This window comes from Suricata suricatta, chromosome 6 (genome assembly GCF_006229205.1).
Source record: "Suricata suricatta isolate VVHF042 chromosome 6, meerkat_22Aug2017_6uvM2_HiC, whole genome shotgun sequence".
NCBI classification, from domain to species: domain Eukaryota; kingdom Metazoa; phylum Chordata; class Mammalia; order Carnivora; family Herpestidae; genus Suricata; species Suricata suricatta.
Window position 1 is genome coordinate 52,077,004 of NC_043705.1, and position 20,177 is coordinate 52,097,180.

Sequence of the window (20,177 nt, forward strand, 5' to 3'; positions counted from 1 at the left end):
AATAACTGATTATTCTCCCCGTGATGAAATGTACTTTCCAGCAATATTGAATCCTTCCCGCCAGTACTGGGTTACAATGTCAACATGGCTTAGTTATTCTCCTGCCAACATGAAGGTTGGCCTAATTATTCAAGTGCCACCATGAGAGCAGAGTCCTCAGTTTCTCCTCGAGAAGTGAGAGCATGACCATCCTGATCAACAAGCATCCCTCTTCTGCCAAACATCCCTCCACAGGAGACCGCTACCCACTGCCATTTGAGCTCTACTGCTTTCTCTTCCAGAATTTGATGTAGGATTTCACACATAGATTTGGGTTATTTGCCAGCGTTTGGCGATTTCCAAGTTTCCCACAGATTTAATGAAAAACCCAGCTGTTTCCAGCTATTTGGAACAGAGTGATGTGTGATAAAATGAGGATAGAAGGGAATCTTTCTCCAATTTCTCCAGCAGCCAGAGAGAGAGACTTGGAACATATTGGGAAGAAAAATTGCAGGCTCGATTGTTCAAAGATTAAAAAGAAGAAAGAACGCTTTGTTTTTAAACTTCTGAGAATGCCTTTTATTTACCAAACAGAAAGCTAAAAAGCTATTCTTTGATTAATCAGGTATGAGCTCATTCTGCCTTCCTAATCCAGACTAGGAATGGTTTTAGTGAAAGGGGAGCAGCTGTGGCTCAACGAGGGACAGTTGAGCATCTTGACGGTAATCCGAGGGTGGATCTCAGGGCCACAACTAAATGACTGTTGTGTAAAGTCATTGCTCCTCAAACCATTCTTGCAGAAGGCTTACTCTATTTGCTACTCTAAAATTTTTCACAAAATATTTTCAACAAATAGTGCTCAATTGAATGCACATATACAAAACAAAAGAAATATCTGTACTTCCCACCCTTTACAAAAACTAATTTAAAATGAATCCTAAACCTAAATTCAAAACCTAAAACTTAGAAGGCATTTAGAAAATTGTCTTTGATACAAAAAGCATGATGCATAAAGAGAAAAACTGGTAAATTGGAACTCATCAAAATTAAGAATTTCTCTTCAAAAGACACTGCTAAGAGAATGGAGACAGGCTAGAAGAAAATGTGTGCAAAACACTTATATAAAAAAGAACTCCTATCCAGAACTATAAAGAACTCTCACAACTCAATAATAGGGGGCAAAAACTTTTTTTTTAATTGTCCAAAGATTTGAACAGACACTTCACTAAAGATATACAGATGAGTGCCTAAGCAGCTCATTTGGTTAAGCATTTGACTCTTGATCTTGGCTCAGGTCATGATCTCACAGTTGGTGAGTTTGAGCCCTGCTTCGGGCTCTAAGCTGACAGTGTGAAGCCTGCTTGGGATTCTCTTCCCCCCTCTCCCCTCTCTTAGCTTAGTCAGTTAAGCGTCAGACTTCGGCTCGGGTCATATTCTCACGGTTCATTGGTTCGAGCCCCACATCAGGCTCTGTGCTGACAACTCAGAGCCTGGAGCCTGCTTCAGATTCTGTGTCTCCCTCTTTCTGTCTCTCCGCCCCTCCATTACTAGGACTCTGTCTCTCTTTCAAAAATAAATAAATGTTTTAAAAAATTAATAATAAATAAACTTTAAAAATATATTTAAAGAAATGATACACAGATGGCAAGCTGGCCGGGAAGCTGGCCGGGAAGAACAGCTAGGATTTGAATCAGTGGGGAGAGATGGGAAATCCTTCAGTTAGAACAAACAGCATGAAGGGGATGGAGTGGCCTGGAGGAGAGGGCAGTGTTCGTGCTGTGGGAAGGACAAAGGTACTAATCCCCAGCAAGTACTCACTTCGTGCCCAGCACTGTGACAGGTACTTTGCCTCATTCAAGTTCCTCAGCAACCTTGTGAGGTCGTGGATTATTCAGGACTCTCCAGGACATTGTATTAGTCAGCTCAGGCTGACCTGACAAAATGCCATTCACTGGGTGGCTCAAACAACAGAAATTTATTTCTCTGAATTCTGGAGGATGCAACCCTGAGGTTAGGATGCCAGTGCGGTTGGGTTATAGCGGGAAGTCTCTTCCTAGACTGCCTCCTAACGGTCCTCACGGCAGACGGAAAAGGAGACAGACAGAAGACGATGAATCAATGTTCCTCTCACTCTCTCTTTTCCTCTTTTAATAAGGCTAACGATTCCATCATGAGAGCCCCGCACTCACTACCCAACCCAACCCTAATGACCTTCCAAAGGCCTCATCTCCAAATACCACCGCACTGGCAGTTAGGGCTTCAACATATGAGTTTGGGGGATGCACAAACATCTCACCCATAACAGGAGTGTGTGTGTGTCTAGGATAGATAGATATGAGGACATGTATTTTAAGGAACTAGCTACACAATTTTAGGCCTTGGTGTGTCAAAAATGTGATAGAGGAAGCCCAATAGCCTGGAGACTCGGGAAAATTTTGCAATTCAGCCTTTTGTTCTGTTTAGACTTTCAACTGATTGAATGGGGCCCACCCACATCATAGAGGGAAATCTGTTTTACTCAAAGTCTACCACTTCAAATATAAATCTCACCCAAAAACACTGTCACAGAAACAACCAGAATAGTGTTTGACCAAATATCTGGGTATCATAGTCCAGCCAAGTTGAAACACAAAATTAACCATCACAAGTGGATTTTAATCTTTGTTTATAGATGAAGCAATGGAGGCTCAGAGAGATTGAGTAACATGCCCATGGAGATAGAAGAGCTGAGGTAGAATTGAAATGCAGGAATTGAAACCTGTCTGAATCCACAATCCATATCTCCTCATACTGTTTTGTGCTGCATTTGTAGAGAAACTCATTTGAATAGACATTCTGAACCAAGAGAAGGGCTGGGAATAGCATGTGCCTATGAATCTTCTATGCTTGTCATGGTGCCTTGCCATAGAAATGCTTAACATACGCTTCAGAGGTCAGTGGTGGGTGAGTGGATGGATAAATGAAATAAAAATTCATCTTTGGGTAATTACGGCTGCAAAAAAGGAACTGATCCCTCCTAATTTTTCACATCTGGTTTGGCTCTAGATCTGGGCTGTTCAAAACGGTGATCACTAGCTACATATGCCTATTAAAATTAAAATGTTGAATTAATATTAAATCAAAGTTCAGTCTCCATCACCCTAGTCACAGTTGGAATGCTCAGTAGTCCTATGCGGTGAGTGGCTACATGTTAGATGACACAGATGTGGGACATTCCATCATTATAGAAAGTTCTATTGGACAGTGCTACTCCAGAGAGACTGGACTGCTCCCCCCCCCCCAGCCCCCGCCATAGCACTTAGGCATGTTTCTGTGAACATATTCCTTGTTTTTTGGAGATGAATTATGAGAAAACTTGTCGCTATAAGCCCAACCAATCTCCCCATTGGCCAAGACCTTTCTTACACAACGCAGAGCAATGGAGACCTGGCCTTCTGGTCTGTTTCTGCCTCATAGAGTCAGAGTAACTTCTTGCTCCACTGGATCTCCCCATAGACCAAAGGTGCCACTGACGTTTGGCTCCCTTCAAACCATAAACATCTAACAAGCTCCAGATGCACAAGTCGTAGATTTAAAGTCCTGTCAATATGGACACTAGTGCCTGAAATGAAACACTTGGCATTCAATTTGACTGAAATGTTAAACTCATAAATTATTGGTTCAATAAACTATGAAAGCGAACAGCCAATTTTTAAGTTGGGAGTCTCTGCACGTGTGTATGTATGGATATGTAAATACAGTTTCTCGTGACCAAGTTACTAGCAGAGTTAAAAACGGGTTTTCCAAATAGGGCTCATTTTTAATGGGTCCAAAATGGTATTCCTAATGAACGTGCTACCACACAAAACCCTTCCCTCAGTTGAGTGATCAAATAAAAACTGCTGACTAACCACCATGTCTGTGAGGAGACAAGACACGGACAGCAGGAGAGATTGGACCTGTCAGAAAACAGGAGTCCTCCCAATGTGACATCACCTCCAGCGTTTCCCTCCAGAAGGGCTGGCTGGAGTGTGCCAAGCTGCAGATGACTGACTTTAATGAAAAGGGAAACACCATGACCTTTGTCGCTATGCAGGGGATGTACAAGGCAGTAACAGCTACACCAAATGTTTGATTCAAGGTGAGCACCACAGATAAAAACAACACAAAAGCTGTCTTTCCCAATCAACGGGAATCATTAAAAAGAAAAATTTTTTATTATCTGACATCAATTTTAACTCTTCCCCTCCTGTTTATTTATTGTTCTTTTGCTTTTTAATTTTTTAATTTTAGAAATAGCACAAGCAAGAGAGAGGGGCAAGGAGGAACAGAGAGAGGGGGAGGGAGCGAGAGGGAGAAAGAATCTCAAGCAGGCTCCACACTCAGTGCAGAGCCCGACGTGGGGCTCAATCCCATGATCCTGAAATCAAGAGTCAGACCCTCAACCAACTGAGCCACCCAGATGCCCCTTCCCCTCCTATTTAAAACAAAACATGGGAAGCTAGGGAAGATTACTTTTCCCTATTCTTCCCACTAAGTAGAACAACAACAACAAGCCTGGACGTTTTATATAGGAAATAAACATGTAACACTTGGAAAGGTGGGGAAAAAGCAAACCACTAGAGAACTCAAAACCCAAGAAACAAAATAGTGGTAAGTTTTCTGGGTTGTCTTTTTGCCTCCTATATCTCAAATTGGGAGCTAAAGAAGCTAGGCACCCGGAAGCACCAACTAGTGCAGGCCAAAGACAGCAATATCAAAGCCTGCTCCCTTTAGCTAAAAGACCAGGAAAGGAACAGCCTGGTAAGGCAGAACACTTTTAGACAGTAATCCAACCCAACAGTGGAGAAAAATCTCTGGCCTTGCCAACCCACACCAACAAAGGCTAAGGTAAGCCTAGACTTTCACCTTCTGGACGGTGTACTGAGGTGTTAAGCAGGGAGCAAGGACTTTTGTCCCGGCTGAATGATAACAAGTCCCTCCTCACTCCCTGAGATGCCACAAGGAGAGGCTGGACTTCCACCCCCAGGCAGCAGTATTGAGGTGTTCCTCTCTCCCCTGCTAGAGTGAGCTTAGGGGACCTCAGTGAGCGCCAGGAGGTTCATCACTACCATTTCACTTGCAGTAAGAAGACAGTTTCTCCTCCCATATTGTCAGTGGAGACCGTGTGGGGAGCAAGAACAAGACATCCCCACTACCCCTCCCACCCAGGGAGGTATTCGTGAAGGCAGGATGTCAGAGCTCCCACGCCTGCCCAGAAATTTTATGGGGAGCCCTTGAGTGTCAAAGGAGGCATAGGTGGAGAACCAGGACTTGTACCAGCTAATACTGAGATGCTTCCTCCCAACCCCTGCTGCAACGATGACAGAGGAGACCAATGAAAACTGAGGTTTAAATAAGATTCTGAATCTCCTAACAATATTCAAGATGTCCAGGTTTCAACCAAAACCCACGTGTCCTACCAAGAACTAGGGAGTTTTCAAGTTTAATGAAAAAAGACCATGGATGCCAACACTGAGATGACAGATGTTTGAACTGACAAAGATTTTAAAGCAGCGATCATAAAATGCTTCAACAAACAATTACAAACATGCTGGAAACCAGGGTGCCTGGGTGGCTCAGTTAGTTAAGCAACCAACTCTTTATTTTGGTTTGTGAGACTGAGCCCTGCATCAGGTTCTGTGCTGACAGCATGGAGCCTGTTTGGGAGTCTCTCTCTCTCTCTCTCTCTCTCTCTCTCTCTCTCTCTGCTCCTCCCCCACTCATGCTCTGCCTCTCCTCTCTTTCTCTCTCTCTCTCTCTCTCTCTCTCTCTCTCTCTCAAACATTTAATAATAAATAAACATGCTTGAAACAAATGAGAAAATAAGTCTTAACAAAGAAATAGACTCATTAGAGAAATAGAAAATACTAGACTACACCAAAGTTTAGAAACCCAGATACTCTTCAAACTGTGTTGTATCCATAATATGGAATGTTACCAATAAAGAGGAATGCATTATTGATACATGCAGCAACCTGGATAAATCTCTGCAGAATTATGCTGAATGAGAAAAAGTCCATCCCAAAAGGTTACATACTATATGATTCCATTTAGAACATTCTTGGACTGAAAAAATTATGGAAATGGAGGACATATTCATGGTTGTCAAGAGTTAAGGAAAGGGAGAGGCTGGGAGAGAAAAAGGGTAACTTGAGCGATCACTGTGGTGTTAGAAATGTTCTAGATCTTGAAACTAAACTAGTCTCTTACAGCATACATAAAAATTAACTCCAGATAAAGAGTTGAAAATAAGACCCAAAACCATAAAACTCCTAGAAGAAAACACAGGCAGTAAGTTCCTTGACCTTATCCTTGATGATTTTTTGGATCTGACTGCGAAAGTAATAAAACCAAAAATAAACAAGTGGAACTGCATCAGATTAAACAGCTTCTGCACAGCAAAGAAAATCATCAACAAAATGAAAGGGCAACCTATCAAATAGGATAAAGTACTGACAAGTCCTGTATCTGATACAGGGTTAATATCAAAATGTGTAAAGAATGCCTACAACTCAGTAGCAAAAAACAAAATCCAATTATAAAATGGGCAGAGGATTTGAAGAGAGATTTTTCCAAAAAGACCTACAGATGGTCGGTTGGTAAAGGTGCTCAATATCACTCACTCATCACGAAATGCTTGAGAAATGCATGGAGAAAAGGGAATGCTTGTGCCTTATTCATGAAAATGTAAATTGGTGCAGCCACCGTGTAAAACAGTGTGGAGTTTCCTCAAAACCTGAAAAATAGAACTATCATATGATCTAGAAATTCCATCCACTTCAGGTGTTTATCCTAAGAAAATGAAAATACTAATTTAAAAAGATACACACACTCCCATGTTCATTACAACATTATTTACAACAGCCAAGGTAGAGAACAACTCAAGTGTCCATCGATGGATGAATGGATAAAAAAGACATGGTATATACATATGGTGAAATACTATTCAGCCATGGAAGAGAATAAATCTTGCCACTAAGTACAGCATGGATGGACCTTGAGGCCATTATGCTAAGTGAAATAAGTCAGACAGTGAAAGACAAATCCTGTAGGATCTCACATGTGCAATCTTAAAAACAAAACAAAAATCCTCTCTTAGATGCAGAGAACAGACTAGGAGTTGCTAGAGGTACAGGGTGGGTGTGGGGCAAAAGGGGTGAAGGAGGTCAAAAGGTACAAACTTCCATTTATAAAATAAGTCCTGGAAATGTAATGGACAGCATGGTGACTGTAGTTAATAATACTGTATTTGTGTATTTGAAAGCTGATAAGAAAGGAACTCTTAAAAATCCACATCAAAAAGAAATTATGCACAGTGATGGACGTTAACTAGATTTCATGTGATCATCCTGCCATGTATGCAAACACCACGTCATTCTGTTGTACACCTGAAAGTAGGGTTATGCCAATTTTTTAAATGCTCTAAATCCTGACTCTATTAATGCCAATATCCTAGTTATATTTTACTATATTTTGGTAACCACTGGGTAGGCAGTATGTGGGCTGTCTCTGTATTATATCTTACAACTACAGGTCAATTTAAACTTTGTATTTTGAGATAATTCTAATGTAAAAAATGTGAACAGTGTAGCTTTTTAGGGAAACAAGTTCATAAATTAGGACCAGAATCTGGTGATTTTGAATCCATTTTCTACTCTCCAATCTAATACTCATTAAAGTGCAACATTTACTTTTATGAAATTCTATTAACTGCCAATGGAGTACAGAATTCAATCTCAATTCAAGGAAACACAGCTCAGTTCTATAGACAGAGGACCAAGGAGAAAGATGTAGAATAAACAGCTGCACTTCTTTTCTGACATCCAGTTCAATTTAGTACTCATAATTCCTTAGACATGAAAAGAGCTTAGTCTTTCATTAGTGCATGAATTCAAAAACATCAAATGCCTACCATGCACACAGGTTTATATTTGTTCATTTAATAATTTTGATAAGGGGGTTTGACTGGACAGTCACTAAGTCCCCACCCTACCCCCTCCCCCAACTCTAACGTTTATAATTCCACTTCCCCCAACTGCTGTTATCTCAGAACAAACTCTCATGAATAGAATAGTACCTTGTGATCAGAGCAAAATAACACCATTAATTTGTCATTAACCATGCCTTTTCCTTTAAATCGGTATTAATGATGTAGTCAGTGTTGCACAAAGCCTGAAATAGACACAGATGGGTTACGGGGCAATGAGAAAGTAATAAGTATTCGTAAATTACCATTTCTCTTTTTACTCCTCGCTGACTGCCCGGAACCAATCTGTGTGTCGTACTTGGCAAAAATAAATAAATAAGTAAGTAATGGGCCACGGAAATTGTTTTTCCATGGCTCTGGCAACTATACGCAAGATCTAGGGATGGAGAATAATGTTTTCTAAAAAGAGCATGTGCTTTCTCGATAATCCTTTTGGGGATTTTACCAAAATGACTGCCTCCAAGTCAAATGCAATTAAGACAGTGAGAATTTACTTTGTGTTGTTCAAACCACGCCATGAGCATCACAGATTTGGAATTGGGATCCCATCCTAACCGTTCCCAAATCCAAACTTCTTTGTGAGAAAAGAAAGATTGAAATTGATGTTACATCTTACGAAGAGAAATGTTTATAAACTGTCTTCAAAGATTCTAAAAGACGTAATAGCTCTTAACACAGCTTCTGGGTGAATTAAAGTGAAAATAAATGTTAAAATGGCTGTGAAATTTTCATTCAAATTCATACACACGGGTTTAATACTAATAATTAAAGAAGAAAAGCTGGCAAAACACATACAGAATTTAGCCAAACCCAAAATGCTTGAAAAATAAGTCAGACTTTCTGAAAACATAGAGCAATGCTGGGGTTGCTCATCCCTAGTGACAAGAAACTGAAATACTGAAACTCCACTGAAATATACTCTCTACTCCCAGCAGATGCCACAGTTCATTGCTGCCAAGGAGCCCGGTAGGCTGTCTCGTGACGCCAAGAGCAAAGCATGGGCCTCCACATGCCTCCCATTCTGTCAGGGCTCAGATGCCACCAGGGCAGAATTTTCTCCCCTCCAACCGGATGAGATGTTTAGACAGAAGTCTTACTTGCTTTTGATACTTTCTTTCCTCCAGTTCTTGAAGGGTATATCAGCCCACACTCTGAGATGAAAATGATTACCATCAAGCCTCTGGAACTCTGGGATTGTATGTATCTTGACATGGAGTCCCTTTGGGGATGTTACAAGACCAAAAAAATTATGTGATAAGTCTGATGCCCCGTAACTGCTATCAAGTCAACATACCAGAGCAGAATAGGAGGACAGCAGACAAGCTCCCCACCATCCAGAAAATGTAGAGGATAGGAATGTATTTGGTCCACCCCTACCAATTTTTTTTTAATTTTTCTTTATTTTCAGAGAGAGAGAAAGAAAGAACATGAGTGGGCAGGGAGATAGGGTGAAGCAGAGAGAATCTCGAGCAGGCTCTGAGGTGCCAGCACAGAATCCAATGTGGCACTTGATCCCATGACCCTGGGGTCATGACCTGAACCAAAATTCAAGAGTCAGACGCTCACCCGACTGAGCTGCTCAGGTTCCCTGACCCCTTTCGATTCTTAACCCTGTCAGAAGCCAGTGTGGTTAACACAATTGCAAATACTTGAAAGAGCTCCACAATTTGTAGAATATTTTTCTCCACATTAATCCTTTAATCTTTGCAATGACTCTCTAAGTACTGCCATTCACAGATGAGAAGACCAGGACTCAGTCAGTGGCTAGATAGGGGCTTGTCAGGTCTTGAGTCCAGGGATTCTCTGCCCAAGTTCAGTGCCCGGTCCACAGTATCATCACTGAGGTAGGATGGAGTCATTCAGAAGACTCATGACCTGGTAGGTGACCTTCATGCATATCCAGTGCTTTAAACACAGAACTTCTATACACTTAAACCACCCCATCTCTCCTGGAACTTTGCTTCTCAGATTTAAAATTCTAAGCCAGCATCTCAGTATCACCATGAATTTGTTGGTGTTTTAACTCTTGGACTCTATGGACCACAATGCTTTTATGTGAGGAACTTAGACTCTCCTGAATGTTTAATTCTACTTCCCACCACAGAAGATCCTAAATACCCCATAGATAGCAAACCATCTCTGACCAAAGAAATCTGCCAACATGTTTTAAGGAATCATGGTACCTGATTAAGACTGAGGCTTGATTGCATTGTTTAGCAGAATAAAAGGAAGCGCTGTCTGAAGTTTTAAAGAATTTGTGCAGTATTCTTTCATTAATCAAAAGATGTTATCTAGTCCTTGAATTCAAACCCTCAATAAATTATAGCTAGCCAGCTGCTATACTTTATTTCATGATAATTAGAATACAATGCTATAATTATTAAAGAAAAGTGGGGTTTTTTTTTCAAATTAATTGATAAAATAGTTTCCCAGAAGTCATTTGAATGAGGAACACTAACCTAATTACTGTCAAAAAGCCAAACCAGCTGATCTTGTGGGTATCCAAAGTAGGCTTATTTGTAAAATTTATAAATTTTTTAAAATTTCCCTTCACTCTTGCATATTTTGGAAATATTTTATGGAAACTAAAAGTCCATATATTGAAAAACAGCCAGCCCTATGGTTACTGTAAATTCTGGCCCAAACAAAAGCAGTTAGATCAGCAAAACTCCTGAGAAAACCAGCTCTAGCGAAATTTTCAGCCCATTAATCTATTTCTATGACAGAGTAATAGCCCAGTAGATTGAAGAGAAGCAAACAACATAATATATCTTGATTTAAGAAACTTTTTTTTATTTAGTCTCCTACAACAGGGACTAACTAATTAGAAAAATATTCGGAACACAAAACCACTCGGGAGGTGCACAGTTGGGGGATTATAGCCATGAAGTAGCCGTGAATGGATGGATGTCAGCCAGACAAAGATGTTTTACATTTGGATCTATGGCATGAGTGTTTTGCGTGATGGCACTCTCCTTAGGTTTGAGAACACTGCCCCATTCAATAATGAAACCAGCCGGTTGGAAGGAGTACCCCAGGGTGGTGACATCCCGACTTTGTACCATGAAGAGGTCACCTGGAAAACATTGGATAATGGGAGAGGAGTAGGAGGAAAAGGGAGCAAGCAGGGAGGTACAGTAGGGGAAGGAGGATACTCACAAGGAAAGAGTTACTGGGAAGGGAAAAATGAGTACAGAAGAAAAGGATCTTTGGGTCGTAGTGGTATAAGTTAAATATAAGTCAATGTGATACCAAAAGGGACTCAGAAAGGTCACTTGGCTCAGTAGCTGCTAAATGTCAATATTACCACTCTTTGGCGAAATGAAAAATAATCAAAACACCATATTAAGGTTTTCATAGTTTTGTTAATTGAATGCAAGGACTGTCCTTCACGTTAATTTCTCTCTCCCTCTCTGTCACACACACACATATGGGGTCATAGTGGGAGATACCTTGGTATTTTTTAATGCCTTCACTTAAAAAGAATTATGTTAATAATTCTACGTCAGTCTTTAAAATCATGTTAGAAATTGGCCAGTGAAATCCAAGAGTCTAGAAACCACTGGTGTAGTCTACCCTTTTGTCCCTTTCATTAAGTAAATTCAGCTAAGTAGCCAGGTCCATTCAATTTGAAAGTTCCTGGCAACTCAGACAAAAATTCATTCTGGCCTGTCCAAGATTTATTCAGTGCCAAGCAGCCCACTTGCCTTATGTTTTTAACTGAAGTGAAAAGAAAGATGGTACAATGTAGACACATTCTAGGCCAATCAGAAAATCAAGTTCTCACACCCGCTTAAGAAGGTGGGGAATTAACTCACATCCCGGTATCAGGAAGAAGTGAATGAAAATGAGGAGAAGCCTGGCCCAAGAAGGAAACAGCAGGAAGTGATTATTTAGGAGTAAGATGCTCATTTTTAGGCATGTGCGGTAAAATATTGCCTGGATCAATTTTGTTTTCATCCTTTGATGAAGTCAAATTAACTGGGCACAAATGTCACATATTCTAAAATATCCACGCTCAAGTCTTATTGGTTAAAACATTGAAAAACCCTTCTGATAATTGAGAATTCCTATAGTAATTAAATTCATTAGGAATTCTAGTTGGTAGGTCCTAACGTAATGAGAATCAGAAACTTCAAACAGAAAATCCTTGACCTCCAGTCTCCCAAAGGAAGCTACCTCTACTTCTACATCCTCAGGTCAAACCAGATAGTGAAGAAAAGGGTTATGGAGGTTGCAGTCCCACAGGCCATGCCTTCCAAGGAGTACAGAACTTCTAGCACCCAACTACTGTGTTGCCCCAGCACTATAGGAGCAAGGAGATTGCCCGGAGAGGATAAAGAAGAGAGTCTTTCATCCAAGCTAACTTAGGTCACGTTCAGGCAGAACCACCCCGCTAGACCTCTAACATGAACATGTGTGTAGACACATACACACATGCTTTTAATTACATTGCTTGTGTATTCTCATTTCCCTTCTAAAACCCTCTGCCCCACATTGAACTCCATGTATACATATATGGCTGCCAATCACCCACACTGACTGGTGGTTAGCAGGTGTGTGCCATATGCTGCTACACTAGCCCATCCAATAACAAGGTGCCATTAAGAAGTCAAGAGCAGTGCCTGTAAAAAGGGGACTGTACCACTTAGCTCTGACACTCAGTAGCTATGTGACCTCAAGCTAGTCATTTGCCTCTCTAGGCCTCTGTTTTCTTGTCTATAAAAAGACAGAAGTAGATTACTGGCGCTGGTCATTTCTTTTGCAGTCTCAACATTCAAGATTCTGTGCAACTACAAATGACTTAATAACCACCAGCAGCTAAACAAAGTGCATGCATCCAAGCCAGAGGCTAAGCAGGATCTGTCGCTGACCATAGCCAAACTTAGACCTTAATGTGAGGTTCTTTTTACAGTTAGTTTTGGAATCCGCTCAAAAACCAAGAGGAAGTTGGATTCCAATCCCTCAGTCAGGCCAGCAATCATTCTCCAAGGGCAAAAGATAAACCTGCAAGCCTTGGGGAGAGCAAGAAGTATGGCTGCTGTATACAGTAAACTGCACAGCAGTCCTACGGATGGGGAGCCCTGGCTCCAGGCTCCTAGAAGTGGGATGATTCCCAGCTCACTCTCTGAAAGCCGACCAGACCAGGCACCCAGCTTCCCTCTGGGCACCGGACGCTACTCTGCTAACCACCATTCAGCATGAAGACACATGAGTGTTGAGCTACCTACCCACCCCCCCGTGCAACAAAAATCAAGTTGCTCCCCAGACTAAGTAAAAGCATCAGGATTTATCAGAATGCTGATGGGCTTTCAGAAACAGAAAGATTTGCTCTGTGAATAGAAGAAAGCAGTTCTTTGAATAATATGACACAGCTTGAGGGCCTGCCTAGGGTGAATGGAAATTAAAATAATCAAAATCAATGGTAATAATGTGCTCGAGAAGCAGTTCTGAAATGCAGATTACCCACTCAGCAGTCAACTCACTAATGACATTAGATAATATGAAATACAAACAGGAGAAAAAACAATCTAAGCCAATTACGCTGATTATGCTTCTGACATCAAAAGGTATGGCAGATGAAGCTGAATTTCCATATATTAATATTTAAACCAGTATAGAATAGAAAGTAATGCACATAATGAAGACCCACTAGATTTGAGTACACATAGCTAAAATCTCTAATCAAGCAAAAAACAATTTTCTAAATGATAATTAGCAGTAATCATGTTCTTTAAGTGCAGGATATTATGAAGTACAAACTGCAATATTTTAAAAAATGCAAAAATCAGAATTGTATTTCTTAGCTACAGCACACCAAGTCTAAGAAACAGAGCAACTTTAGAATAGCCCTCCTCACATCTTAACAATAAAATGCGCCTGCAAAGAAACAGTTACATGTGTCATGGGTATGATCAAAAAGCATGATAGGTACGCTAGAAAGACCATAATGAGTAAGTAGTATGGTCTATGCCTGAGAAAGAAAGGAGGGAAGGAGGGAGAGGGAAGCAAAAATTAATAACAATGGGAATAAGGAACTAGTAATCGACACGTCCTAAAACAATTCTGCCCAGGCCTTTAGCTGGCTCTTCTTTTTATTTCTCAATTTGCAAATAAGCACACAGCGCAAGGTAGACTTCCTGCCAAGTGAGCAGTAAAGAATGTGAGCATCGTTTGTTTCACTACCTCTGTTCAGTTAGTTGAATAACTAGTGGAAGCAACAACATACATTCACAGTTGCCTCCTACACACACGCACGTGCACACACACACTGTCCAGAGAGTATTGACAACTCCTGGTATACGAGATGCTTTGTTCTTACAAGACAGGGTTGGGCCACGTGACCATGGCAGTGAGGACAACATGATTTTATCACACTGCTCATGCATAACCTCCTTTCAGCTCTTTGGTAATGCACAAAACTCTGCTGTTATCTGCAGGATGAATCACTGCACAGACACAGAAAGGGGACTTTCCTAAAATCTTGTGGTTGGTCTCCAGGAACACCATGGATGGCCTACAACAACATCAGAGTGTGTTCACTTAGTACCTTTAGAAGACACCTCAGAAGAGGGGCACCTGGGGGGCTCCAGCGGTTAAGCATCTGACTCTTGATCTAGCCTTAGGTCATGATCTCATGGTTTGTGACTTTGAGCCCCACATCGGGCTCCACGCTGTCAGTGCAGAGCCTGATTGGGATTCTCTCTCTCTCCGGTCTTTCTATGCCCCTCCCCTTCTCATGCCCACATTTTCTTCCTCTCTTTCTCTCTCAAAAATAAACTTTAAAAAAGACAGCTCAGGAGAGTTGAAATTTAAACCCAGCATTGGCACTGGAATGAACACCCATCTAGAAAACCACCTCTGGCGTGGCCAATAATTGATTCCTGAGGTCCCAGAGATTTTCCATCCGAATTATCATATCGATGAAGTTCCCTTTAATGTCATGCTTGATAACAAAGCCAGGCTTTGTTTGCAATCTCACATTTAACTACCACCACTCCCAAATAATCCCTTTAAAAATAAAAACCCCAGTGAAGTTAGTCTGAATTTTTAAAACGCAAATTAACATTTCAGGCTAATTCATTCAATGCTGAGTGCCAGTCTATTTGCCTTTCAGCCACCTCATGAGCCTAAGGCAGGAAATCTAGATGAGAGAACTTTGGTGTCAAACATACAGCAAAACTATGAATGTACTTAACACCACTAAACTGTACACCTAGAAATGGTCAAGACAAAATTTTATGTGTTTTACCACAATTTTTAAAAATTGAAAAAACAAAAAAACTTTCAGCAAACTCACGAAAAATTATACCTGAGCCTGACTTTATGAAGAACGCAAAAACAACAGTGGTTAGAAGAAGCAAATGGCTCCACAGGGTGTAGGAAAATAATACCTCCTGGGTCTCAGGGGCACTTCATGTTCTAGCATCTTACTTCCTGCTTTTCCTTTTTTCTTACACGCAGCCAACATAGCCAGCTATTGATTTCCTAGTAAAACCTGCTTTTGAAACAATTACATTGTGCTGGTAACATCAGACCCATGTGCCTCAGACCTCCTACTCAACTCCACAGTGTCAGACCCTGGAACTTCTCCTGATTTTACTACTTACTCTCTACCAAGCTGCTTTATTCACACTGGGTTGCCTGGTTTTCTAGCCTGTGGTAGACGTTCTACTATCTGCCTCCAATCTGGAGCCAAAACACACGACAAGATGCATACTTTTCCAACAAGTTGCTTTCCAGATTTCCAGAGCTGCATTTAGATGAGAGAAGAATCTTCTGGACAGCTCCCACTTTCACGTGACACAAAATAACTAGGTAATCATGAGCTGAAACAGGAATCCAAATTGAGCCTTTGAAAAACAGCCTGCGTATTCACTTGAGACTTAACATAATATTTAGAATACTTGTTCTCAGGCCTGAGTATAAAAGCATCTGGTTGGACACAAAAATCCTAGAAGACTAAATAAAAAAATAAATAAAATCTTCCTGTTGGAATCAAAACTGCTAAGAATAGCAATATGCAAAAGAAAAGAAAATTATAATCCTTTGGGAATTCACTGAGGATCTCCTGTACATTGAGCAATTTTCTGGGCGTTGTAGAAAATAAGGTGCAAGTAACATGGTGAGCTCACTTAAGAAGTTTGCCTTCTTTTTAAGTCAAGACCAACCCCCAAGCCTTTACTGATACGAGATACTGTGTTACATCATGCGGTTCAGCTCCTGCTCTTAAGGGCTAAGGGAGTTTGGTGAGGGGAATGTCACTACTGAAACCCTGGGAAAAGGGATGAGTTTGGGGAGGAGGTTGGTATGTATTCATGGCCACATCTAAAATACTCTGAGAGTCCGTACCATAAAATCTGTGTCAAATCACGTTGCTGAGAACTCCATATTTTGAAGACGAATCATTCCCACAATGATGTGGCCAGGGTGCAAGCTCACACATCCTCCTCAAGGTCCTTTTTCTCCCAGACATTGTTCTGTCCTTTCTTCAGTAAACATTTAATGAGACTTAACCAACATTGTGGACTCAGATACAAGGTCCTAGTTCACAGTCAAGTAGGAAAATAAAGACTTAATAGTGACAGAACTCTATGAAGTAAACTAAGGGGAAAGAACTGAATTCTTTATAAAATAATGCTAGGAAAAAATAGCACTTTATAAGTATAAATAAAATGGAAGAAATATTTAAGCAAATATGACTTTAAATGTGTTTTATCTATGAATCATTTTAGGCCAAAAAGTATATAAATGCCCATAATTCCACCATTCATATTTAACAGATATTTGTATTTGTCCACATAAAACAATTTAAAATATCTGCCCACCAGAAAATGGTATAAATAAAATTAATACCAAATGATAAATAGGAAAATGTATTTGCAAATAATATAATAAAGGTTTAATGTGTTTAATATGTAAAGATTTGCCATCAATTAATAAGAAAAACAATACTATCTAATATAAGCTCGTGCAAACAATTCTCAGGAAAAATGAAACTGGCTAAGAAAAATATTAGAAAATTGGGGCACCTGGGTGGCTCAGTCGGTTGAGCATCTTCTCACAGTTTGTGGGTTCAAGCCCCACGTCTGATAAGGATTCTGGGCCTCACTCTCTCTGTCCCTCCCCTACTCACACTCTGTCTCTCCCAAAGTAAATAAACATTTTAAAAACATATTAGAAAATGTTTGGTCTTACTAGTTACTAATAACTAATAACCATAGGTACGCCAGTGAAGACCCTGAGATTCTACTTTTAAGTACTAGTAGGAGTGTGGTATGGTAGCTGCCTCATAAACCCCTAGACAGGAAGGAAAATTGGGTTGTTTTTCAGGAAAGCAATTTTGAAGTATGGGCATAAAATATTGAAGTATGTACATTTTGACCCACTTAATTTTACTTCCAGGAATCGTCTCTAACAAAATAATCACCAACTTGGGAGGATTTAAGTACAAGCAAGGTCATTGTAACATTTTTTTGTCATTGTAAAAATTGAAAACAATTTAAACACCCAAAATAGGGGAATGGTTAAACAAAGTTCAGAGCAGAAAGCTATAGATGTGTTAGTGTGTATGGGTCCATGCCTGCCTGCCTGGATCTATTGGGTGCCGAAGATTTTCAAGTCAGTCAGTAAGTCAATTAATAATCATTTGATAATATGTTTTTAAAGAAAACTATACTTTTTTCCCCCCAACTTCCTTGAATGGGTGTATCATCCTTGCATCATACAAATTTTTTTAAAAAGCCTATTTTACAAATTTTTAAAATGAGAGACTCCCTCCCACCCCTTTTCCAGGGTCTGAAAAGCTAATTTCTTCACTGATACTGGAGGCCACATTTCCACAACACTATCCTGCCTTTGAGAGAATGTTAGTCCTAAACACAATCACCAAGTAATAATGAAGCTTCACATTTGTTAAATAATGAGGCATGACACAGGGAAGAAAATTATATGCCTTAAATTTGTAGCAATGAATCACAATATTAATAATTCCTTACTAATGAGGAATGACAGCAATTTGCCTTCTAACATTGCACCAGAAAGATAATGTAATAAAATTTTATTTTAAATAAACCAGTAGGAAAAAATGTCCAGAAAGGTAGTATTTAGGAGTAAAGAAAAATCCCAGGGAAATTAAAATCTGAAGGCTTTATTTGTACATTAAAAAGGAGAAGAGGAAATGAGCTATTACAGAGAGTTCAAATGAGATAATGGTGATGGTTTTTCCAGCTATTTAATTAGAAAAAATCTGCAGAGCTAGGATCCTTGTTTTGAAGCTCTGCGTGAATACAAATGAGCACATCACATTACAGCAATGTCAATCCAACAGCATAATATTTTAGCGTTTCCTTTTTTTGCAGGGGGGGAGGGCATTGCATTCTCAACACAGTGACATACCGCTTATTAATATTTAGATGTCACACAGCCTCAGCTTTCCAGGGAAACTGTGAACGAGTATCTGAGCATGAGTAGCAACCAAAATAGAAGCTATGACAGGCATGCTGTGATCCACGAGCTCACTGTCACAAAGAAAGGGGTCCTCTCCCTGCCCTGGCTGGGATACAAAATCCAGCATCAAACCCAATTCACAAAAGGTGAGAACAAACTAGAATATTTAATATAAAAGCCAATGGTGCTACCTGTCGGAGCTTTCCCTGAGTACACAGCCATGCACGTACAGGTGAGCATACAATGGTTTATTCTGAGTAGTTTTACCCAAATCCTTAATAAATGATGTCTTCACACTCAAAATGGAATCTCCTAGAATCATAAGTTTAGGAAACACTCTCTTTAGGATCATAAAGTCCTGTAACAAAGAAACATAGTTAACGTTTCAGACTCCATTGTTATGGACTGAATTGTGTTCCCCCCTCCCGAGATTCATATATTGAAGCCCTAACCTCCAGTGAAACTTTGGGGGTATTTGGAGATAGAGAATTAAGGAGGTAATTAAGGTAAAGTGAGGTTATAAGGGTGAGGACTGGTATCCTTGTAAGATGAAGAGTTACCAGGAGTGCCCCCACACCGAGGAGAGGTCATGGTGAGGAGAGAGCAAGAAACTACCCACAAGCCAGGAAGAGAGGCCTCACGGCCAACCAACCACCCTGGCCAGCATTTTGATCTTAGACTTCCAGAACTGTGAGAAAAGAAGTTTCTGTTGCTTAAGTCATCCAGCCTGTGGTGTTCCATTATGGCAGCCCAAACAGAGAAAGGCACCAGGATTTCCCAAACTCACTTGAACACGGAACACTCGGGTCCCAAAGCTCATAGCAACATCTCTCAAAACGGCTCAGAAAACATTGCCCAGGGTACTTCGAAGAATTAAGTTACAGCTACCTCCACACACCTTGCTAGTAAACACTTCAGCCTTCACTGTTAAGCAGCATGGCGGGGTACAAATTTCCGCTGCTCTCCAAAAGTAGAGCATTCCTATGAAACCTTTGGTAAGCAGAAACGGCATAAAGCAAAGAAGCAATTACCATTCCTTGGTATGGGAAATTTGTTCAGCATCCCCAGACCCGGCCTGATGCTGACGCTCGCTGAGTGTAGTTCCCGGGGAAGGCGCTTGGTGGCGCCACTTTCGCTGCTCGGGGATGCATCTATAACTCCCCCTGCAAAACCAACGCTATTTTTGCTTTTCGCCTTTTTTTTCATAAAAGTGAAAATTCCCTTTGGATTTCTTGCAGTTGGTGAAAACAGAACCGGTCCTAATGTACACCTTTGGTAAAAGCAAAGTGGCATAATAGAAACTTTCAAAAATCAGGGGATCCTTGTGGTGTTTTCTCAGTGCTCATGCTCTTTGTTAAGAAGGCAAGTAAAAACTGTATCTGTCAAAATTGTTTGCCTTTGTGACAATGCTTAAAAGATTAACCTTTAACTTATCTGAATCCCTCCATTGAACAGCACTGCTCATTATCAATGGTGATGTATGTTAGCACTTATTCTAGACGCTTCCCGTAGGCAGTGAACTAAGCATGGAACAGGCTTAGCTCATGGGCTCTCCCAGTGGTCCCCAGTGCCTGGTCCATACTTGATAAAAGACTGAAAAAGAGGAGCGTGTTAACCAAGGCCACATGACTGCAAGTGGCAGATATGGGATTTAAATCCAGGTCCTCAGAAGACGCCATCCAAGTTTACCCACATACTACTCCGCATTGCCTTGTGTCCTTTCCTGGGGAACGGATCTAAG